Genomic DNA, 26,402 nt, shown 5'->3' with positions numbered 1-26,402 from the left:
CCTCCCAACATTCTCTAAGCTCATAACATCCATTAGAATAGAGCGGTTAAACGAGCATTCCTCAGTTGACCAAATCCTTTGCCACAAGAGTACCGGGGCAACCTTAATAATATCTTCTATGTATGGCACCCCTAGCTCAGCATGGCTGACATCGGTTGAAACGCTATATGGTACTCCTAATAGGTGTTTTAGGAAGGTATTCTCTGCTAAATGTAGTGTTTTTGTATTTACATAACCCCATACCCCTGCACCATATGTAACTACTGCTACACAGGTAGCTCTGTACACAGTTAAAAGCTCCCTGATAGGTTTTTTGCCCATCATTCTACTGAATGATTTCAAAGCTGTGATAGATTTTCAGAACAGTAATCTCCTGGATTGTATTGCATCATTCCATCGGCCTGTTTCATTGAACAATACTCCAAGATATTAGAAACGTGGGGGTCTGTTCAAGACGCTTAGGGCCGACAAATATTGTTTTACCCTTTTTAAACTGTCCAGGGCCGCATATCATACTAAATGTCTTCGTGCAGTTAATTTTTAGGTCAAGATTAGTCATAAACCTGTAAATGAATTGACCACCATTTGCATGGCCAGTGGTGTCCTGGCCATTAAAACTGCATCATCTGCATATAGGTGGGCAAGGACAGATCTTCTCCCAACAAGCGGCATGTCCCTGCACTCCTGCGACAGAGTTTTTTCAAGACCATTAATATAGATAGTAAACAGAAACGGGGCGAGGACGTAGCCTTGCCGCACTCCTCTTGATACGGTGAATGGATCAGTACATTCTCCACTCTTTCCATACCTAACCCGGGCAGTAGCCCCCATGTAAAGCTCCCTAAGGAAATTAATTATGTCCACATCTACTTCTAGGTTCCGGAGGACCAACCATAGCTTAGAATGAGTGACACAGTCAAAAGCTGACGTTAGATCAACGAATGTTAAAAACATTCAGCCAACCTTTTACTAGACTTACTAAGGCTTTGACTTCTTTCATGCCCTTCTCACAGATATTAATGATTAATGTATGATGTCATCTAGTTTTGAGTAAAAAGGCTCCTGCAATTACAGTTAGCAGCAGCAAATATCTCATTGCAGATTAATTGCGCTTTTCAGACTGCAATCCCACTTTCAACATAGAGATGTCCTCTCGATGCAAATAGAGAAAACTAACACAAAAATCAAGTGCAACTCTGGGGCCACGATTTACGTAGGCTTTCCACTGGCATTAGCACAACAGAGAGTGATGCTAAGTTGTGCATATTTTTTCAAATACAGCACAAGAGGTGTTTTGCACTGGGAAGTTAAACTTTTCGTAGAACAAAAGCCAGTTTGCACTGCTGTATGTCAAGATGACACCACTGGCGGGGTCAGTGCAAACACACATACATTTTGACTCAACAGTTGCTCTACTAAGATAGCCAAACTGTTTTCCATCAAAAACACTAATGTAAAGCAAATACCATCACGATGAAATGTTTTCATTTTCTAAAACACATTGCATTGCAAGTATTTTACAATGCACATCGCACACCCAATGGGTGGCAACACTCTGAGCTTATTTACACATAGGGGTTTGTAATGGAAGCATATGCCCCCACAGCAAATCTTATGCTAGACAGAACACACTCACATCTGCACCATGTTGCCAGGTGCACTGCTCAAGGATCCTTTTTTGAGCACAAATTCTGGAAATGTCATCAGAAGCAGGCAAATCGTTGTAGCAATTATGCTATGCTGTATGTTCCCCCTTGCACAACACAGTGCAGCAAAATAGTATGCTGCTCCAGGCTGCAAGCAAATTAGTAAATGTATGTAAATGTATGCCTTTATGGCCTCTCATGAAAGGGCCTTACAAGGGTATACAATTTGTAATTGTATGCCACACTTTGACTCTTTGGACTAAGTGCAACTCTTATGAAGTGACAGGCTATATATTTGTCAGGAACCTGAACATGGTATGCATTACCTGTGGTCAGAATTGGGGAGATTTTGTCACAGGTCCAATCAAGGTAAATGGGCAGAGGCATAAGATATATTTATGGTTTCTTACATTTAGTCATTCAGAACATGTATATCTTGAAAGGATTTCACATAATTATTATTGAATGCAGATTTTAGTACTGTTACCTAAGACACAGCAAGCTGAGGTGATCCCACGATGAACCCACAATTGACATTCTTTTGCCTATTCTATGTAACATTGCAAACGGTTTAGAAGCTTATGTTCCTCAAAGCAGATTCCCCTCCATCATGATGGTTACGAAATTGACTGGATACATCTTTAGAGTTGCTATCATTGGTCCTTGTCCTGATAAAGACCCCACATTGCAATAGTTGTTTGAGGAGTTGAAACGCAGATGAATTCAATTGTTATTTATTAAGAAATTATTCACCTGTACAGCAAATTTCATGTATATAAATTCTGTGCCTTTCAGAAATATATTTTTTGTCAACATTGGTCAACTTTTGTAAATGTTACTGGCACACTAATTTTCACTTTCGTCACAGATCACCTTCACTGTGCCGTTCATTTTGGAGCACCTATTGGGAATTTACCATTGTGATCCCCAAAGAAATCAATGAATTGAACCTAGAACTCTGTTGTGTATGTTATTTTTTGTTGTCAAGTGAGCATAGGCTTTAAAGATCTCACAGAGGAAGCTGTTTTGTTTATGATTTAATTTTCTAAAATTGACATTCTCAAAATTGTGACCTAAAATCCGACTTTACCATGAAAGAGGATTTTAAATTACAATTCCTCAAAGAAAAAACTTGACTTTCCAACCCGCTCCCAATCAACAGTTAGCACTTATTTAATGTAATTGAGCTAACTGAGGCTGTAAAGAAGGAAATTAGGAGTGACATTATAAAAGAAGAAAAGTTTACAAGAAGACACAGTTCTGAATGCGAGACGGTATTATCAGGGAGAGACTGTACTTTTGAACCAGTAGTGGGATATATAGTCAGCTTCTCCCTAGAGGAAACTGTGAGTGCAATTAGTACACTTTAGTTTGGGAAAGCACCAGGGCTAGATAGATTACCTAGAGATCTCTTTCGATCGGAACTCAATATATGGGGAACTCAATATATGGGGCCCATTGCTTCATTCATTGTTTAACGCATCCCCGAAACCTGAGAGAGTGCTGAAATAATCCCCATATTTTAAAATAGGGATAAAGGGGAGTCCTCTAACTACAGGCCTATCAGCCTTATGGATTTTTCTCAGAAGGTTTTTAGCAATTACAATTGGACAGAGGCTTATTTAAGCCCTCTGGCACTGTGCTTTTGGAATGTATAGATCTACAATTTTATATGGTCGAAACCTGCACTGAGTCTGTGGACATCAGGTTGCCCTGTAAGCTGCCGCCTGGTACCACGGCAGTGGGTAGTGGTATACAAGGGTAGTTAGGATTCCCCTATTTTTTTATTCAGCAGTACACACCTAGTAATTAAGAATAAAAGTTTGAGAGAGGTGTGCCTTTTGATTTTAACCACTTTTTGTCAGAAGTAGAGGGGGATTGTTTATCTCTCCACTACACTACACATTATTTTTTCTCTTTACTTTGGACACTTTCTTTTTCTGGGACAATAAAGGACAGCCTATGAGGAGAAAAGGGGCTTCATCTGGTGAGTACCTACCAGTTACCCAGTTGGGTGCGCCCATGAGGGTTCCTTTCGTCCCTTACACCTTTTTCACTATCATTTGTGTACTGAATAACTGTTTTTCAGTCATTTATTCAGCCCTGGTTTGACTGTTGATTGAAAAAAAAGGGTGATTTGTTTTAGAAGGGGCAAGAAATAGTAAATATCCACATGAAAGATGTAATAAGACAAATGGTTTTGGTGCAGCAGAGAATATAGATAGTTAATGTCTCATCCTGTAAACGTAGTATATAGAAAAAGATAACTTGACATACATGTGTGTTTGCCCAAGGGACAGGGTTTTCGTTGTATTGACAGTTTTTGAGTGGAGGGCAACCCTGGTTCCCTGTGTTTCCCTCTAGGCTCCTTCGTGCTATTGACTATTTAAGATGTGCCTATCATCGTGTAGCCAATGCTACCATGTAACTCCCGCACTGTACCTTGTTGTCAGAAAGAATCTCTCTCAGGTTGATCTGACGCATTCTTAATTGTGAATACTGTTTGCACTTAAGTAGCCCACTAAATATAGCTCGGGCATACCATTGCAGAGCCTGTGTGTGCAGTTTAAAACTTCCATTTCGGTCTGGCAAAATAAACCTTTATTAACGATGACTCTATTTTTCTTATAATGTTGTGGGTTCTTTTCATCGTGTGTTTTCACTGTATTACTGTTTGAGGTGTTGCAAAAATACTTTAGACATTGGGCCAGAGATAAGCCTGCCTGCTCTGTGCTAAGCTACCCAAGGGTTGAGCACAGGTTAATTTAGGGTTTGCTTTTGACTTCTTCCTGAGAATAATTGTGGTGGCTGCTTGATAAGGGGTTACCCCCCTCAACCAGTAACCCAATTTCTTGCATATACAATGTAGAAAGTACATCCAGGGTTTCGAAGGTAAATACCACTCATGGACTGCAGCAAATTCTGTACCATCCACAGCAGTGGCGATGGTGAAATAGTCCCTAATTTGAGCCGGTGATTTCCAGTGCTCAGCACCAGCACTTAATTGTCAACACTGGTGCTTCTAACAGTCTGCCGCAAGATGGAGATGTCTGGCTAATTTAGAGATGACTACAACAAAAGTTAATTATTAATTCAATAGACATAAAAATGGCTTTTACCTGCTGCCAAGCCCATTCTTGGTGGCTGATAGTTGTGTTGTTACTATCATTGGAGCATGGTGCAATGTGCGGTGCAACCTGCAGTGGCCTCCTGATGAGAGACCTGGCACTTACGTTTTCACAAATTAATCCCTGCAGTTCAAACATGGCTATAGTACTACCCTGTGAAACACACAGCAGGGTGCATAGTATTTAAAAGTGGGAAAAATGAGAAACAGGATTTTCTTTTTAATAATAAAAAAGAGTCAATCTCCCCCTGCCATGTGAGTCATCTCCAATGGCGGGTGAAGCATTACTTTTTACTGTCTCTCCCCGCTGGGATTTATCTGGTGGTGAAGGACAGTAAAAAGATAGCTACATGTCGGGTGGACATGTAGCCATTTCTCTGAGGGCCCTTAAGACGCCGGACCATCTGAGAAGTTTGGCTGTGACTAGGACTAAAGGTTAATTCCCATTTAAATCAGGAGAGTGGACCTTCATGGTAGAAGTATGCATACATATTGCCAACATCTAAATGAGGTTCTTCGTCCATTCTTACATAAACATTGCTGGCTCTTTCAAAAGGAGTTAATAGAAGAAGAGTATTCAAAGGCCTTCTGCTTTAGCCTACACTAAGAGCATTGAAGGGAATTAATTAAATAATCGGTGTCATACCATCTCTGGTTTATACACCATCAACAAGGCATTAAGGGATTCCAATTCCTTCTCAGTTTTATAGATTTTATTCTACTTTTTGAATATATTAAGTGCACATTTTTTGTCATCTGTAAATATATAAACAGGCGTAATAATATTGCTTCCAGGTATTCTTTTTTAAAGGATGTTTTACAATTGTCTTTTTAAAACTGCGCATTCAATATCTGGGAAATGTTGCAATGTTCATGTCTCAAACAATAAGTCTGTACATTTGGAAACACACACTTATACAAAACAAAAACAAACGAAAATGTAACTACAACACCTTAAGTATATTTTATCTCTCTTGAGTATGTGTATTTTGATGTAAACAAACTAACGTAAATGGTGATGCCATGATGAAATCTGTGATAAGGCTTGGCAAGCTTGCTTTTGTGGTGAATTTTCCAAAGAAACACATTTCTTTATGTATGCATACATTTTAGCTCATAAATATTACTCATTTATAAACATGTCAAGTGTAATGCTGTGTTCTAAGAAGCACTCTAGCCTCTGAAATAGATTGTACACATATGTAAATACAGTTACTCTGTACTTTCAATAAAGATGTGTGTGTTATAATTTAGCACATATATAAATAGTTAAGGATTCTGCATCCATAAGATTATGTATCAGTGTATTTAAGATGTTTTTCAGTTAAATAGAAAGATGAATCCACCTTCTATAATACACACCCTTATAAGATAAGAGCATATATATATATATATATATATATGTATGTATGTATATATATATTATTATTGTTATTATTATTATTGTATTTCTTATATAGCGCCAGAATCGACCCCCGAAGGGGTATCTCCGCGCTTGCCTTGGGAACCCGTCCTGGTTTTTCCCTGTGAGATAGCCCCTACAGGGCATCCCCAAGGTGAAAGCCAGGCATCCCGCCGCAGGGGGCCGTTGTGGAGATTAAGCAAGCTTAATGCCCAGAGTTGCAGAGTGTGAACCCATGATTAGGTCAGGCACCGAAGCGAGAATTATCGAGTCCGTGGACATTTGAGCTCAACACCCTGCCGCGTCGGGAATTGAACCCTGGTCCCGGGTCTGACCTCTGCTTCAGGGTCTGCCTGCTCTAACCAGTGAGCCACATATATATATATATATATACATATATATATCTATTACCCTAGAAGCACCTCACATTCATGTGTTACTGACTTAACTTATTTGCAGAAAACATGAATTAACATTGTTTGCCTTTGATGTTTGCAGATGTAGTGTTTTGGAAGTTAGAGATGACGGGGTTATTTTGTTTCACGACAGAGTCCGTAGAACAGTGACATTAGTGCATGGATAATGGAATACATGATGATGAATGTTCAGTTAATGGTTAGATACTGAGGAATAAAGATTTGTTATACCAAGCACCATGTGTGGTGTGATCATTTGCATATAACTGACTTCGGAAGGATGTGGGAGGATGCCACAACTGGTAATGTAAACCCTGCAACCCAAAGAACCAAGAGAATTCAGCAAACTGCTCATGCATGCTGCACGTGCCTCGATCGGCGAGACAATGGAGAGTTAGCATATGTGGAGTCAATGTGCCACCCACTGTAGCCAGTACAAGGCCTGGGAAGATAGTGAAGTCTTAAAGACAGTCTGTTTGTCGTCGGCTAGAGATTTGCTGATAAAGTCGAGGCACGTAGTACTACGCCACAACGTGACACGGAGCCATCAGTCATATAGTACGATAACGCAAAAGGCAGTGACAACCAGGTATAGAAAAATGCTCAAGGCTGTAATCTCCTAGTGTAAGGAAGCTCTAAAAGCTGAGACATTTCTGACATCACGAACCACTACAGGCAGTTACAATTAGGCACAGAAGGAGCAACAAGCAGCAACAGCCAGGTGAAATAGAATGCTGTGAGCAGAAGCAGGTGAATGTAAAGAAACACTGAAGGCAAAAAAAAAAATGCAATGTAAAGAGGTGAGAAGGATGAAGAACACATGCAAGGAACAAAGCCACTACTCACCACCAAAGAAAAATACAATGCCTTTCAGCCGGAGAGTGGGTGTGACGACCCAGGAGTCAGCACGTGGCTAGAGCGTGCTGAAGGTGCTGGTACAAGTGGGTTGCAGATGCCACCGGAGCTAGCTCCACTCCCAGTAGCAGACAATTCCACAGGTTATGATGCTGCTACATTCCTAAAACAACTGTGTCCCTTTGACACTGACACAAAGCAAAATATTGGTAATTTAGTGCCTGGATCTAAATTTTTGATTATTAAAATGATGCACTGGAAGAAGCAAAAGACAAAAAGATCACTAAATATCTAAAGAACATAGCCAGTGAAGGAGTAAAAGAAGTAATAAAAAAATACCACAAGGTTGTGAAGTGAGTCACGAGCTGGTCTACACTGAGGTGCTCATTCTGCGGGTTTAGGGGGGACAAATGTAGATGGGCGGAGACAGGTATCCATGCTGCGTGGGGTTATATATGCCCCGTTCCTGATACTTTTTTGAGCTGAATGATTGCCGCCCTGAACTGTATCCTTTCTACACTTGGACAGAGGGTTATTTAAGCCCTCTGGCACTGTGTTTTTTGAATGTATAGATCTTCAATTTTATATGGTCGAAACCTGCACTGAGTCTGTGGACATCAGGTTGCCCTGTGAGCTGCTGCCTTGTACCACGGCAGTGGGTTGTGGGACACAAGGGTAGTTACCAGTCCCCTATTTTTTAATTCAACAGTACACACCTAGTAATTAAGAATAAAAGTTTGAGAGAGGTGTGCCTGTTGATTTTAACCACTTTTTGTCACAAGTAGAGGGGATTGTTTATCTCTCTATTGCACTACACATTATTCTTTCTCTTTACTTTGGACACTTTCTTTTCTGGGACAATAAAGGACCGCCTATGATGAGATAAGAGGCTTCATCTGGTGAGTACCTATCAGTTACACCGTTGGTGGTGCACCCCTGAGGGGTCCTTTTGTCCCTTACACTTTTTCACTATCCTTGGTGTACTGAATAACTGTTTTTCAGTCATGTATGCAGCCCTGGTTTGACTGTTGATTAAAAAAAAGGGTGATTTCTTTTAGAAGGGGCAAGAAATAGTAAATATCCACATGAAGGATGAAATAAGACAAAGGGTCTTGGTGCATTAGAGAACATAGATAGTTAATGTCTCATGCTGTAAAAGTAGTATTTAGAAAAAGATAACTTGATCTACATTTGTGTTTGCCCAAGGGACAGGGTTTTCGTTGTATTGACAGTTTTTGAGTGGAGGGCAACCCTGGTTCCCTGTGTTTCCCTCTAGGCTCCTTTGTGCTATTGACTATTTAAGATGTGCCTATCATCGTGTAACCAATGCTATCATGTAACTCCTGCACTGTACCTTAATGTCAGAAAGAATCTCTTTCAGGTCGATCTGACACATTATTAATCGTGAATACTGTTTGCACTTAAGTAGCCCTCTAAATATAGCTCGGGCATACCATTGCAGAGCCTGTGTGTGCAGTTTAAAACTTCCATTTTGGTCTGGCAAAATAAACCTTTATTAAAGATGACTCTATGTTTCTTATACTGTTGTGGGTTCTTTTCATGGTGTGTTTTCACTGTATTACTATTTGAGGTGTTGCAAAAATACTTTAGACGTTGGCAGGGAGATAAGCCTGCCTGCTCTGTGCTAAGCTACCCAAGGATTGAGCACAGGTTAATTTAGGGTTTGCTTTTTACTTCATCCTGAGAATAGGCTGCTTGATAAGGGGTTTATCCCCCTCAACCAGTAACCCAATTTCTTTCATATACGATGTAGAAAGTACATCCAGGGTTTCAAAGGTAAATATCACTCATGGACTGCAGCACCTTCTGTACCATCCACAACAGATGCGGTGCAATAGTCCCTAATTTGAGCCGGTGATTTCCAGTGCTCAGCACCAGCACTTAATTGTCAACACCGGCGCTTCTAACAGTCTGCCACAAGATGGAGCTGTCTGGCTAATTTAGAGATGACTACAACAAAAGTTAATTATTAATTCAATAGACATAAAAATGGCTTTTACCTGCTGCCAAACCCATTCTTGGTGGTTGATAGTTGTGTTGTTACTATCATTGGAGCATGGTGCAATGTGCGGTGCAACCTGCAGGGGCCTCCTGATGAGAGACCTGGCACTTACGTTTTCACACATTAAGCCCTGCAGAGTAAACATGGCTATAGTACTACCCTGTGAAACACAAGGCAGGGTGCATAGTATTTAAAAGTGGGAAAAATTAGAAACAGTATTTTCTTTTTAATAATAAAAGAGTCAATCTCCCCCCGCCATGTGAGTCATCTCCCATTGCAGGGGAAGCATTACTTTAAACTGTCTCTCCCCGCTGGGATTTATCTGGTGGTGAAGGACAGTAAAAAGATAGCTACATGTCGGGTGGACATGTAGCTATTTCTCTGAGGGCCCTTAAGACGCCGGACCATCTGAGAAGTTTGGCTGTGACTAGGACTAAAGGTTAATTCCTATTTAAATCAGGAGAGTGGACCTTCATGGTGGAAGTGTGCATACATATTGCCAACATCTAAATGAGGTTCTTCGTCCATTCTTACATACACATTGCTGGCTCTTTCAAAAGGAGTTAATAGAAGAAGAGTATTCAAAGGCCTTCTGCTTTAGCCTACACTAAGAGCATTGAAAGGAATTAATTAAAGAATCGGTGTCATACCATCTGTGGTTTATACATCATCAATGAGGCATTAAGTGATTCTAATTCCTTCTCAGTTTGAAAGATTTTATTCTACTTTTTGAATATATTAAGATCACATTTTTTGTCATCTGTAAATATATAAACAGGCGTAATAGTATTGCTTCCAGGTACTCTTTTTTAAAGGATGTTTTACAATTGTCTTTTTAAAACTGCACATTCAATATCTGGAAAATGTTGCAATGTTCATGTCTCAAACAATAAGTCTGTACATTTGGAAACACACACTTACACAAAACAAAAACGAATGAAAATGTAACTACAGCACCTTAAGTATATTTTATCTCTCTTGAGTATGTGTATTTTAATGTAAACAAACTCACGTTGATGGTGATTCCACGATGAAATCCTCGATAAGGCTTGGCAAACTTGCTTTTGGGGTGAATTTTCCAAAGAAACATATTTCTTTATGTATGCCTACATTTCATAAATATTACTCATTTATAAACATGTCAAGTGTGACTGGGGAGGAAGATGGCGGCCGGCTAGGAGGTCCGGTCGGGAGCTCCACACTTGTCGTTGAAACTGAACTGAGCACATGACCTAATCCTATCCTGATGAGGAAAATGAGTTATGGACCGTATTAGCTAAACTCACGCATATCCTGGTAAGAGAAAGAAGCACTGAAATAGCTCAGGACGAGGAAAGCACTTACGAACGGTACAGATTCAGTTCAGCGGGGTTGACGGGGTAGCGAAGTGCCGACCCATCCCTGATCCTGATCCTGGTTTTGGTTCTGGTCCTAACCCTTGGCAACCCTCGGCGACCCTTGGCGTTTCCGGAGCTGATCTGATCAGGTCAACCGCCATAACGGACGCCCCTCACAGGTGGGCAGCAGCCTCGGGGGCTCAGCGCAACTGCCGGAGAGCACAGGGAAGAGTGAGCTTCCGCTTCCGGGGTAAAGACGGCAGCGACAATTGCAGCATCGGCGGTAACAGGGAAGGCTGCCCAAGGGTCGGAGAATATCTGCCGGTTCATCAGAGACACAGAAGGGAAGGCTATCGGGGGAATCAAGGGAGTGCCAGCAGGAAAGAGGGCCTGGAGTCTCACAGGAGAGGAGGCGCCCCGTTTTTGACTGATACCTGGTGTTTTCATCCGGAGAGAAAGCAGATTGAGCTGCAGAGGCAGGAGAGTGAAAGAAGCAAAGAAAGAAAGTTGGATTTTTTCTTTTACTGCAACCATATGAGCCAGGTACGAGGGGTCAAAAATAGCCAGGGGAGGATTGCACTGGATTTAATAGAAGGGTGTAAGGAGGGTGAACACTGGGCTGATAAAAAAACAGAGGTTAAAAAGGATAGTTGCTTGGAGGGCGGTGGAGCAGGAGTGCCTGACCTTTTTTCAAAGACAAAAAATAGGGCAGAAGGAAAACACCAGGAAAAAAATCAGAACTTGAAAAAGGAGGTGGAGTGATATCAAGCTACTGCCTTAGAAATAGGCAATTCCCAAAGAAAAGTTTTACACAGCCTTCAAAACAGGTAACCCTGCCTTTACAAAAAAAGTACAAAAAAAGTTCTACTAACAGAGAACGTCAACCCAAACCAAAATCAGACAAAGCAGGAGCCCCTCCTGAGTATAAACTTAAAATCACACCCTCACTGAGATCATTTTTTAAAGTGCAACAGCCCCTGCAAATAGTAGAAAAAAGCCCTCCCGTTTTGTTACCCCAAATTGAAGAAACCCCTGAAAGTTTGATCGGTAAAATTTCAAAAATGAGTACAGAAACAGCTAGCAACATAAATATACAAAGTGAAAGTGAAAATGCAGAAACTCTTGAGAACTTACCTAAACTTCCCGCAATTGAATCGGGCGCAAGTACATCCAATTCTGCCTCTGATTATCCTCCTCCTCAAACCTTCCTTGAACAAACCGGAAAACTCATGGAAAGTCTCATGGAGAAAGTTCTAGGAGAGATGAGAGAGAGGTTCTTGGTATCCGAGTCCAATCAGGCTAAGATCCAGGAAGTATGCGAAACTTTAGAACAAAAGCTGAATGCTCTGGGCGATAGAGTGTCTGCAGTGGAGTCAGAGGTGGTGTCCCTCAATAAAAGAGTTGACTCTAACCAGTCTGAGATAAGGAAATTAAGAGACTCGGATAAAGCCACCAAGTAAAAACTAGAATCTCTTGAAAACCAAGCAAGAAAAAATAACCTTAGGATTCTAAATGTACCAGAAAATCTGGAAGGGCAAGACATAAAGAACTTTTCTATCTCCCTGCTCGAAGAATTCTTTCCGTGGACAAAGGACATAAATCTGAGTGATGACATTCAAAGGGTGCACCGAGATCCGTTCAGAAAGAGTAGAGACAGGAAGACGCCTAGAAGGATTTTAATAAATTTCAAAACATATACTCTAAAAGAGAGAATCCTAACTGAAGGTCTAAAAAGCAGCTCTCTAAAGAAAGGCAATTGGACTTTCAGGATACGTTCCGACATGTCAAAAGCCACCCAAGATAGGCAGTGGGAATTAGGTCAATACATGGCCGAATTGAAAACCCTAGGAGCTGCGGTCCAAATGAGATTCCCTGCCGCATTGAGAATCATGTGGCAGAACAAAATGCATAACATTAGAGAACCAAGTGAAGTGGAAGATCTCATTGAACAGATTAAGACTAAGCTACGTACTACAACATAATTTTAAGGATAGGTGACGTAAAAAGACAAATTGTGGATCTCGAATAGGGCGAACAATAACGCCCAAAAGAAAGAAGGGAGGCTTCCTCGGGGTGGGCGAAGATAAACACAGAGAAAATATAAAATCAAATAAAAAAGACACCATGGGTGGGGAGCAAACTAGGGAAAAAACGGAAAAAGTATCCTCAAGAGCGAAGTAACAGAGAGTGCAAGAGAACGACAAATAAATGGAAACTAGAACTAAAAATTTAGCAAAAAGAAAATGCCATGTCTAAATCAGTGAAAGATTTTAAAATCTTATCATGGAATGTAAATGGGCTCAGAACATCGAGTAGACGGAGGAGAATCTTTGAATATTTAAAACTAGTGGATAGTGAAGTCATCATTCTCCAAGAGACTCATCTTCTAAACCATGAATGGGAACATATAATAAAATCGTTGAACTGGGTAGATTCCTACGTCTGTACTAACCAAAATTGCAATATAAAGGGAATCGCAATACTCTTCAAAAAAACACTTAATGTGAAAACCATACAGAAAACAGTAGACAACAAAGGTAGATGGGCTGTAGCAAGGGTGAAGATATATGAAAACAACCTAATAATAGCGGGATACTATGGACCAAATATTGATGATCCAAAACCCTTACAAAACTTGTATTCAGAGCTTTTAACCACATCTGATCCAATACTGCTCGGGGGTGATTTTAACATTATGATAGACCCTAATTTAGATAGATCTCCTCCAGGAAGACAATCAAATCTACCAAAAATGAGAGAATGGCTTAACATTTATAAAAGGGATTTAGAATTGATCGACATGTGGAGAGAGAAAGGGAACAAGGAACACCCGTTTACCCTACATAACAAAAGACTAGGCCACAAGTCTAGAATTGACTACTTTCTGATTAGTAAACATTTCCATAAAAACATCAAAGCTCAGGACCATTTGCCTGAACACTTGTCCGACCACTCAGCGGTCCAAATAACAGTACATTTTGAAATAAAGAAATCCCAATCTAGATGGACAGTAGATCGCACTCTCTTTTTGGACCCAAAAATGAGGGAAGATCTGAGCATAACCTCAGAAAATTTCTTTGAGGATAATAAAGCAGGTACCTCAGATCAAATAACCTGGGACGCCTACAAAGCAATCATAAGAGGCAAACTTATAAGCCTGGGGGCTTACAGAGCAAAACTTACCAAGCAAGAGATTAAGGAAAAGGAAGAAGTTATAAGTCAACTAGATGCACGGATTAACACAGAACCAAACCTAGAAATAAGAAATACATTGGAAAAGGAAAGAAAAGATCTAAGAGGAAAGCTGACAGGCTATCTTGAAGACAGAGTTAAAACTAAGTGGGAGGCTAGTAAACTAGCCACTCATGAGTATGGTGAGGGATGCGGAAAATTACTGGCCTGGAAAACTAAAACGGAACAGACTAGAAACAAAATAGACAAAATACAACTAAGTAATCAGCCTGCGACAACATCTGATGAGTCAGAAATAAAGCAGGAATTTGAAAATTTCTTCTCTGATTTGTATGCGGAAGACTCCTCCTCTTCTTCAGAGCAATTAGGAAAATATCTGGACTCTCTAAATCTGCCAAGGCTATCAGATCTGGAAAATGAAGAGTTAAACGCAGAAATAACAACGGAAGAAGTAAAAACAGTCCTGAAATCTCGGAAAAAAGGGAAAGCCGCTGGGCCTGACGCTCTACCAAACGAACTGTATTCAACATTAAGGGAAGTTATAACCCCCCCACTAACGAGATTACTAAACAAAATCTATAGGGAAAAAGAAAAAACTCCGGACACCTGGCATGATGCTATTATAAGTCTTATTTTAAAACCAGGAAAAAACCCTATAGTCTGTGAGTCATATAGACCTATATCCCTGCTAAACTGTGACTATAAAATCTTCACAAAAATAATAGCAGGTAGATTAGCGCTGGTGATGTCAAAACTGATACATCCAGACCAAAAAGGTTTTATAAAAGAGAGGCCAATATGTGATCTTACCCACAAACTTTTTGCAGCAGTTGATATAGCTACTAGTGAAAAAATCCCCCTCACAATAATAACTTTTGACGCTGCCAAAGCGTTCGACCGAGTTAACTGGTCCTTTTTAAGCAGACTTGTCAACAAATATAACCTTGGCCAAAATTTTAGTCATCTAATAACTGAGACTTATATAAACCCAAGAGCAAAGATCCTAGTTAATGGGGGTCTAACCAATAACTTTACAATACAAAGAGGAACAAGACAAGGGTGTCCTTTGTCTCCCTTGCTTTTTAACCTATACATTGAACCTCTGGCAGCCACAATTAGAAACAATGAATCAATAATCCCTTTTAAATATCAGGACTGGGTCAAAAAAGTGGCACTTTATGCGGACGATTTATTGATTTTTACAGGAAATTATCGAAACTCCTCCCCAGCAATAAATAAGGCAATCTCAGAGTTTGGGAAGGTATCTGGATACTTAATAAATGAAGCAAAAACTGAATCAATGAGCTGGAACACAAAACAGAATAACCCATATACAAAGGATAAAATAAAATACCTGGGTATAAAAAGATCTGGAAAAAATCCCCTAAATAAATTTGAATAGGATCCAACTAGAAATGAAAAAGCTCTTGAAGGTATGGGATAAGCTACTCTTAAACATGATAGGAAGATCTAACCTGATAAAAATGTCGATCCTTCCCAAATTTACCTACCTTTTCAACGTCATACCTTTGGAGTTTAAGAAAGACCATCTGAAAAAAATTCAAGGAGATATAACGACTTTCATATGGGCCTCAAAAGGTTCAAGGATTGCCTGGAACAAAATGAGAAGAAGAAAACAAGGAGGAGGAATAGCTAGCCCAGATATTATGGAATACTGTAGAGCTTTCCAATTCAAGAATGCAAGATCGCTGGTGAACAGCTATGACTCTTACCCCCAATATCTCCAAATACTAACAAATAAATCTGATCACTTCCTGTTTAAATTCGTACATCCCAAATTCTTTAAAAAAATAAAACTAAAGGTACAAAAAAACCTGGCAAAACTCTGGTATCAAGTAAGAAGCGCATTAAATATTCCTTACGATAGCTATGCAGCCCCAATATGGGATTCGCCAGGCACCCCTGAATGCTTAAAAGATGCTCTAGCAACCCCTTTAAGAACGGCAGGAATTAACAAATGGGGACAACTGATGACAGAGAACTCAATAGTGCCTTGGGAACAACTTACAGAAATCACTAACGGGACCCTTTCAAAATTTAAATATTATCAACTTACAAGTTGGGCAAGCTCCTTGTTGGAGAAAAAAACGGGAAATATAGAAATAGAGAAAGAGATCATGAAAATGTCCCCAGTAAAAAAGGAAATTTCAATATGGTACTGGGCTATAATCACGTCAGGAGATAATAACGCCTCAATATCGGAATCAATCTGGAGTAAAAACATCATAGAGTCAGAACTTGATAACTTATGGCAGAAATCATGTGAAAAATGTTGGAATATTATTAAACCAGCGCGTCTAAAGAGAAACCACCTATTCACACTGCATAGGGCATATTGGACGACAAAAAAACTGTCAAAATTTAAAGGAGCAAGCATAAAATCCTGCCCCAAGTGTGGATTAGAAAAAGCAGACGACATACACATGTTCCACAGATGCCCACAATTGGAACCCTTCTGGCAGGAAGTAGGTAACACGCTATGTCGGATATTGGGAACAATCCTAAAAGTAAGTACAACATTAATTATTTTTGGGACATGCACCGAGTTAAATGTAAGCAACGAGAGGCTAACCAGAAAACAAGAAAATTTATTATTTGTCTTGATACTTCTTGCTAGAAGAGAGATCTGTCTGAACTGGGTTAAACCAACGTCTCCGTTGCATGAAGATTGGCTTAATTCCATTATAACCATTAATAAACTAGATAGAAAGGGAAAATTCTCCAAAAAGTTTAACTTCTGGGAAATCTGGGAAAATCATTATACTAATTAATATATGAGAGAAACTTGAAATAAAAACAATATGTCCGATGATTAAAGCGGTGACAATAATTCAGATGGGAATAATTTCCCATCGAGTAGTCAAAAAGGCTAGCTCTCTTTCCGCTCCGCCATGAATTATTGAATATGGTAAAGGATGCAGGAGGACTATAACACGACAGTTCCACCAAAGGGGTACTCTATGTGGCCGGAAAATATAAGAAAAGAGTGAATAAATAAAAGTGGAAGTCCTAAAGTTCTCTGTTGCACTCCTTATACATTCATTCGCAAAATGAGGATAGAAAGAAAAAAATAAATAAATAAATAAAATAAAATAAACATGTCAAGTGTAATGCTGTGTTAAGCACTCGTACCTCTGAAATAGATTGTCCACATATGTAAATACAGTTACTCTGTACTTTCAATAAAGATGTGTGTGTTATAATTTAGCACATATAAATATAGTTAAGAATTCTGCATCCATAAGATTATGTATCAGTGTATTTAAGATGTTTTTCAGTTAAATAGAAAGATGAATACCTTCTATAATACATACCCTTGTAAGATAAGAGCATATATAGATATATATTTTATCCTAGAAGCACCTCACATTCATGTGTTGCTGACTTATTTGCAGAAAACATGAATTAACATTTTTTGCCTTGAATGTTAGCAGATGTAGTGTTTTGTAAGGTAGAGATGACGGGGTTATTTTGTTTCACGACAGACTCCATAGAACAGTGACATAAGTGCATGGATGATGGAATACATGATGATGAATGTTCCGTTAATGGTTAGATACTGAGGAATAAAGATGTGTTATACCAAGCACTATATGTGGTGTGATCATTTGCATATACCCGACTTCGGAAGGATGTGGGAGGATGCCACAACTGGCAACCCAAAGAACCAAGAGTATTCAGCAAACTGCTCATGCATGCCGAATGTGCCTTGATCGGAGAGACAATGGACAGTTAGCATATGTGGAGTCAATGTGCCACTGTAGCCAGTACAAGGCCTGGGAAGATAGTGAAGGTTTAAAGACAGTCTGTTTGTCGTCGGCTAGAGATTTGCTGATAAAGTCGAGGCAAGAAGTACTATGCCACCATGTGACACGGAGCCATCAGTCATTTAGTACGATAACGCAAAAAGCAGTGACGACAAGGTATAGAACATTGCTCAAGGCTGTAATTTCTTAGTGTAAGGAAGCTCTAAAAGCTGACATCACAAACCACTACAGGCAGTTACAACTAGGCAAGGAAGGAGCAACGAGCAGCAACAGCCAGGTGAAATAGAATGCTTTGAGCAGAAGCAGGTGAATGTAAAGAAACACTGATGGCATTAAAAACCCAATGCAATGTAAACAGGTGAGAAGGATGTAGAACACATGCAAGGAACAAAGCCACTACTCACCGCCAAAGAAAAAGACAATGCCTTTCAGCCGGAGAGTGGGTGTGACGACCCAGGAGTCAGCACATGGCTAGAGCGTGATGAAGGTGTTGGTACAAGTGGGTGGCAGATGCCACCGGAGCTAGCTCCACTCCCAGTAGCAGAAAATTCCACAGGTTATGATGCTGCTGCATACCTAAAACAACTCTGTCCCTTTGACACTGACAAAAAGCAAAATATTGGTAATTGAGTGCCTGGATCTAAATTTTTGATTATTAAATTGATGCACTGGAAGAAGCAAAAAGATCACTAAATATCTAAAGATCTGAGGCGCTCATTCTGCGGGTTCAGGGGGGACAAATGTAGATGGGCAGACACAGGTATCCATGCTGCGTGGGGTTAAATATGCCCCGTTACTGATACTTTATTGAGCCGAATAATTGCCGCCCTGAACTTTATCCTTTCTACAATTGGACAGAGGGTTATTTAAGCCCTCTGGCACTGTGTTTTTTGAATGTATAGATCTTCTATTTTATATGGGCGAAACCTGCTCTGAATCTGTGGACATCAGGTTGCCCTGTAAGCTGCTGCCTGTATTCTTCCAATACTTATGACCTAAGTACGTGATCCTGACACACAGTGGACACTCTCCATGTCTGTCACCTGACTGCCGTATGAGATTGATAAAGAGATTTCTAAGCCCTGATGAAGTTCCAACAGGAACGAAACGCGTTGGCTGAGGCCTTTTAAATCTTGAATAAATAAAGGATTGATTTGTTACAATATTACTAAGCATTGGACTTTTACCTTTGGTGCACCATACTTGTTTTCAAAGGTTATGAAGTGAAGTACTGCAAAATAAAAGAGGCGCCAAACACCAAGTTCATTCGAATTCCAAATGTTGACTTTGAAAGGTTTCAACTTCGGTATGGAAAGGATGAGACAATGGATGAGCTTATAGAAATACTTGATTCTCTCATAAAGCATTGCAAGTTCAATGAGTTCAATGATGAAGAAGCCATGCATCTCAGGGTAATAGATGGTTGCCTTTCTGATTTCTTCAGACAACGAATGCTGAAAGGGACACTCAGCTTGGAGCGAATGCTCATGGCTGCCTGAGTTGAAGAATAAAATGACAGACAGGCAGCTAACATCGAGGCCCGAACAGCCAAAAAATGAATCGGCTCTGAGTGTGACAGAAGGCCACAAAGTAATGTCTCTAAAGAAAAAGAAGTTGTGTTTTCTATGTGGATTTTCCTTTCCATGTGAGGTTAGATGTCCGCCATTGGACAGGTATGAAAAGGCTTGGAAAAAGAGAACTATTTTGTAACAGTCTGGAAAGCAAGAAAAGATCAAGTGTGTCACGGTGAGAAACCAAAATGAACGCAAGATTAAGTGTGCTGCACTCCCTCGTTTTTGGTGAGTTAGCCATTGGCCTAAAAGTGAATTTATCCAGTGGTGGGTCTAGCAATGCATTAAAATCTCTGCCTAATATACTATTCCCAGTAACAACAAGTTGATAGTAAAGCTCATTAAGCGGGTTTGTGTCATCTGGATTTGGGCCATAGTAACCTACAATGAGTATCGTATGCCATATATTTTGGCATTGGCAATCAGCCATCTTCCCCTGGGATCTGCCGTAAGGTTTTCCAACCTTGGTTGTGCTTAGTTTTTAATAAAATGGCCACTTCCTTTCACGTTACATGTTTGATTAGTACAGGTAAATTGTTTTGTCTACTTGTGCCCCATTACAATTTCCCCCATTACTCTTGACGTAAATGTGTTTCCTGCAACATTATGATATCATTATGAGACTGTTTTAGAAATTCAAAAAATGTTCCTTCTCCTACTTGGTACCCTTTATATTCCAGTTTAAAATGCTTAGCCTGAGGATTCTGTCAAATTTCATCATTTTGTCTCTAGTTCTTCCCTCATTTTGATCAATCAGCACTTTTTTTTATAAAACTTGTCGCAAACGAGGACTTTTAATTTTTTCATGTTCTCTCTCCTGCCTTGATTTGAATGAAAGGTATCACCAGATAGTTCTGAAAGAGATTTGCAGGGACATTACTACCTTTTTGACACATGTTGGCTTATTTAAAGTCAAAAGGCTAAGTTTCAGAGTGTTGTCAGTTGCCAATCTTTTTCAGGATATAATTTGTCGTATAATACAGTCAGTCACAAGTGCTTTCAAATACAGTGATGATATACTATTTATTGGGGCGCATGAAAGGAAGATGATAAAGCTCTTACAACAGTGTGTTTCTGATGCAGTAATCACTTTAAATATGGCAAAGTGTGAGTTTCATCAAACCATATCTTTTCTGGTCCTATCTTTTCTGATTGGGGAATGACTTCAGATCCAAAAAAAGTACAGGACTTTTCTTTAATTTTATTTTATAAAGCACAAACTTGATCCAAAGGTATCAGAAGGACACACTAATTTTTTTACGGCACAGGGAGAATATGTGATTTGCCCAGAATCACAGGATGTTTGAGCCTCCTGCCAGACTCAAACCTGGTTCCCCAGCTTTAACATTGGCTGCCCTAGCCATTAAGCTACAACCTCTTAACACCCCTATCATCCCCTTCTGCCCCCCCCAAGATGTAACTATGCTGAGATCCTTCCTTGGTATGCCCAGTTAATGTTCTAGGTATATACATGATTTTGCCACTCTGAGTGCCCCATTGAGAAACTTAACAAAACAAAATGTTCTGTTTTAATAGTCAAGTGAATGAGAACAAAGTTTCAAGGAAATCAAGCATGCAATTGGGAATGCAACTAAAATGGTATACTTTGATCCAAAATTGCAGCCAGAGGTTCTTTTTAATGCTATCCTTGTGGGGTTGGGTGCCATCTTTGCCCAGTACCATGGACATCCCAATGCCCCAAGACCCACTGTGTCTTATGCTAGCTGAAGTTTTCCCTGAGGGCATCATCTTACTAGAGTTGACAATTGTCATACCAGAGTCTGAAACAACAATTTACTGAACTGGCTCATGAGGGATACCTTGGAGTTGTTGCTACAAAACTAGCTTTACGGGACCAAGTATGGTTCCCTTCTTTCGATGAAACAGTTGAAAAAGAGTTGAAGGCAACTCATTTGTGCAACTGTTTGTCATCTAAGATGACCCCACATCTGTTAAACATGTCTGAGTTCATGGGAGAGGACTGGAATTAATTTATTTGGACCTCTTGACAATGGACATCATCTCCTAGTAATTGGTTATAAATATTCCCATTTTCCCCTGATGGAAGACCTGTCGTCACCTATTCCAGACAGAGTCCTCGAGAGACCAGTAAGTATTTTTGCAACATGATGTGTTCAATTGATTTAGGAGTCTGACAATGGCCCGCATTTCAAAAGTTGAGAATTTAAATATTTTCGTACCCATTTAAATGTCAAGCATCAGAAAAGCACACCTCTCTGGCCAAAGGTGAATGGTGTGGTTGAGAGGTTTATGAGTACCCTCAACAAGATCATTTAGCACGCTGTGCTGGAAAAAGTGGTCTTCGTAGATGGGTCACTCGATCACAACGGTGATAGTTATCCCATGTGGCGAAATAAAAATCCTATGTAATTTACTTTTCAGCAGATGGAATATCTGTCACTGTTGTGAGGAAGAAACCCATCCGCTAAGATCTAAATCAGGCCCATTGTCCTTAAACAATGCCATCGGCTTGTATTTGGACCAGGGGCTTCACTGTCCTTACTTGTGACTATGGCCATGTTGATTTCATCCAGGGAAGTACACAACTTACAAAGGTCAGAAGACAAAGATTGAATCGAAGAGTGATCAGGCCTCTAGGTCAACTGGTTGGGGATAGAATACATTCTTCATAAAATGGGAAACCCACTTTTACTCATTCATTGCAGCCTCTAATTTTGGAGCACATTCATCCTTTAATAAAGTGACATTAATAACTTGCCAAAAGGCGGCAGTATCTTTTGATGCAGTGGCTTCAATCAGTGATTCCCTTGCAAATGTTTTAATTCATTTTCCCTGTTTTTTAATGCCAATGTATACTCTGATCAGCATCATTTCACCTCCAAAGGGCGCAAGGTGATTTACAAAGAGCCACCAAAAGATATTTATGGGTTTTGAAGCAATTACCATCAAACCACTGAAGCTTCATACGATTTGGCACAGAATGGGTTCTAGTTAAGGGGGCATTAATGCCACTGGAAGCTGAAAAAAATGCAGCTTTAGTATCAGTTTCACTAGAGGAGATAGTCAGACAGATTTCAAACACTTCCGAGTTGGTAGTAACCAATTTGTCTAAGAAGAATCCTGAATTAGCCCAGGACCAGTGAAAAGAGGTGCCATTGCAGGCCATCAATGAAGAATTATCGACTGTATGTTCAATGCGGATATTTGCACCACTTGGTTTAAATCTGGCATTAATGCTTAGAGGAAAATGATCGCTCATGCAAACAGAATGAGTATTGAAACTTTCCATGGCATGCTGACAATTAGCAGACATAAAATATAATCAGTAACAGAATTATATCCACTACTGAAGAAAGTAGGGTTAAAAACAGCAGCAGAGGAGCACAAGTCTTTGGAAAAACCAAGATTCAATTTTGACAATAAATCATTTATTTTCGACCCATAATCCTTATGCAAGAAATTATACTGATCAGCGTCATTAGAATCTACCATGCCGCAGATCGTTTTAGCTTGAATGGGACATAAATAAATATTAAAATCTCCACTCCACAAACAAAGGGATTCCTAACCAATGTAAGAACACATTTTAACCAATTCCTGCTCGAGTTGAAAAAGAGCCAAATTAATATCAGAGTGTTAAACAGTATTGTAAAAGTTAACAATGAGAATGTTAGTGTTGGGAGAAAGAATGCTGACAATGAAAAAAATATATGGTGAAAATACTGCAGATCTATAGACAGGATAAGGCAACAAGTTTGAAATATAGGTGGATAGTCCCCCCCCCCATGGGTCTGCCGGTGAGGGTTGGCACTCCAGGCTGATGTAAGGTCTTACAATTTTTTAAGTGTGTGTGGTCCAGGGTCCAAATCTCCTAAAAATATAGGATCAAAAACTTCTAAATGAAGTCGTCCAAGCAGAAAGCAATATTTAGACCACAGTTCCACCATGTTTCAAAAAGGAAGTTGTAAGAAAGAGGTACCACTATTTAGCCACTCATAAACTTGGCGACTAGAGGTGTATGATGGGTCACTGCTGTCAAGATTGCTGCCTCTAATATTGCAGGAGACCTAACGCGAGTAGATGAATGTGCGGCATGTAGGAGGGCCTTTGCTGGAAGTCAATTGGTAATTACAAACAATGGGGTAACTCAAATTGAACCCAAAGGACCTGAGAAATGTATGGTACAGACAATCAATGGTCCGATTGGAGAAAGCTACCACAATGAAAAGAAACAAATGGATTACCATCTCTTAACAATGCATGAAACATAACATGTGAGGGATTGGTGCAGCAAACTCCAATATAAAATCAGGAGAAATGAGAGACATAAATTAATATAGGCACTTCAAAAGATTTTAATTGAAAATTCTAGAGAGCGTAACAATTTAGACACATCATACTTTACCACTTTAATCAAAAATATTGTTTTAAAAATTACAAAAGGAATAAAAGCATAAGGAAGGTGCCTAGAGAAGGTACTCATGGGAGTGTAGAAAGGAAGGGATGTGGAAGGGTTTCAACGCTTTTCTCAACTGGATTTCTTCATCTAAAAGACTGTCCAATGAATAAATATAGGATTTACTCCATCCAATATGGGCAGAGCTTATAAGTAACAATTGCCAACATTTCGGGTTGTGAATATTAATCCAGGTCTAATTTTATGAAGCGTCAATGATTCAACCCAACTCAATGATGGGGCCACTGAATGCCTCAAATGTGTCTTCATCACAACTATAAGTGTGAGTAGTGAAGGAGCAACCTAGAATATGGAGACATTTTTTAACACTAAAATATGTCAAACCACAATATGTCTATGTCTCATGTGAGTAAAACTCAAGTTATCGTCACCTGGATGGTAAAAATCAAACAAGTGTGACTACAAATGAAGAAAAGTAGCATAGAATTGACCTACAGGCTCTGTGTTATCAAGTAATAGTAATATACCTGCAACATAATTGCACAGCATCATTAATTTTATAAGGAAGAATCACAACAATAAGGTCCCTGTGTGTGGATCCTTGAAAGGGTTCTCACCCGGATGACAGTATCATCCAAAGTGTCCATCAAAAAGACAAAATAAATGGCTACCAGATTTAACTAACAGAGGGGAATAGTTATGCACCTAAAAGTTGAAAAGGCAAATGCAAACTAATATAAAAGTTCTACAAGTGGGGATGAAACAAAAACCTAACCGTTGGTATGGCTCACATTATTATAGAAAACAGGCGAGTGCCGTTGACCGTGGCTCAAAAGGCTTAAACTGAAAAAACAGTAAATCGATTTCCAAACAAATGATTTCCATATAGCCTAAGAAAAAGGGGGGTGATTCACAATTAAAAAAATAATCACAGGTCAATAAACAACTAATTATTAAAGAAATTGAAAAAATACCCATTTAAAACAGCATGTGGTGTTACCTTGTGTTTATCAAGTAACTCCTAACACTGCTGGCACCAACTGTCCAGGCGCAAGTGATGGAAAAAACATATCTATGTGAAATCAAAGTGCATGCTAATGTTGATGTAGTTTGGATATATCGGGCGGTTGAAGATGCTCCATCTCATGATTGCAGGCCCCCTAATGGTCGTAAAATATAACTAGGTCAACAAAGATTGAATTAGCCAAATCGAATTTGCATGTAAGAGCTCTGATACAGAATGAGACACTCTTTCTCCTCGTTCCGGGACCATATTAAGCATGTATTTCCAAACACATGTGCATCTGTTCATATGCACAATTCTGAAAGATAACAAAGCATAGAACAGAAATTACTGATAACGACATTTTTACCTCAATTGGTATGGGTATAGTTGCATCCAGATGAGAGCCCCATACAACACGGGGATGAGTATAGATGCTGGTGCCGAATTGGGAGATCGGATGTTTCATATTCAGACATTCCTTACATCTGCCAACTCTTAAAGTGACCCTTGACTGGTGGAAGGTTTCACAGTGTTTGTGTGGTGGATTTGTGTGGATCACCTAGGAGAGAGCTGACTTCATACGCTTTGATGTTCTTTTTTTCCTCTTAAAGGAATGGATGGGTGGTTATGTCATCGCAATCTCACCAGATAATAGAAACCAGTAGTGACCAATGATTTTCCATATCTTGTTACTACTCATGTTAAATGTCATCTCCTCATGGGTAAAGTCATCCCGCTGTTTGGGTTCAAGGAAGGTATCCCTATGACTGAACCAAGCCCTTTTATGTATCTTCTACAGTAGGTTCCTGTGGTAAACCCTAATAATCAGGCATTCAAAAAGTTCCTCAGATTCTGTGAAGTAATCCTGCATATATGAACATCGTCAATGCAGCATTCCCATAATGTTATATGCTCAGGATATGGTCAGTCAGCTTTAAAAATGTATTGGTCCTCATAATTATCCACACAGAGGATCCCTATATATTGAGCAAATGTTACTCCCATGGAGACTCCTTTCGTTTGTATGAACAAATCACCCTGGAAGTAAAAAAGGTTTTTAGGCATGTCTAAATCCAGTAAGTCAACTATAAATCCAGTGGGGACCGGTACTGGCTGTAGCCTCTCATCAAAAATCATCTTGATGAACTCCAATACCCGTCTCTCGGGGATGCTGGTGTAAAGAGATTCAATGTCCATAGTCAAGAGGATTTGTTCATTTGGGTTAAAGCCATGTTACCTACCAATTTTATGGTTTTCATGGTATCCCTGAGATATACTCTTATCATTTCTACACTGAGGGTAGACATAGATCCACATATATACGAGCCAGTTCCAGAATTGATCAGCAGCTGGAGGTAATAGGTGTCTCTGCCAGTTTTTTTAAACCCTTGTGGATCGTGGGAGTGCAAGGTCGCTTCCTATTCAAAAAGTCATATTCTTCTTCACTCAAATAGCCTTCATCTAGACCCACTGTGGTGACCTTTTTAATTTGTTCAGATAAATCTTTAGTAGGATCTTTGTTAGGCTTCTTATACCTAACATTATCCAGTAGGTGGGATACAATCTCAAATTTTAAATCATTAAAGGGTATGCCCAGACGTGGACCCTTGCTCACTAAGCCACTGGAGTCAAGCTATCCT

Source organism: Lissotriton vulgaris, chromosome 11 (genome assembly GCF_964263255.1).
Source record: "Lissotriton vulgaris chromosome 11, aLisVul1.2, whole genome shotgun sequence".
NCBI lineage: Eukaryota > Metazoa > Chordata > Amphibia > Caudata > Salamandridae > Lissotriton > Lissotriton vulgaris.
Note: the sequence above shows the minus strand (reverse complement) of the source record.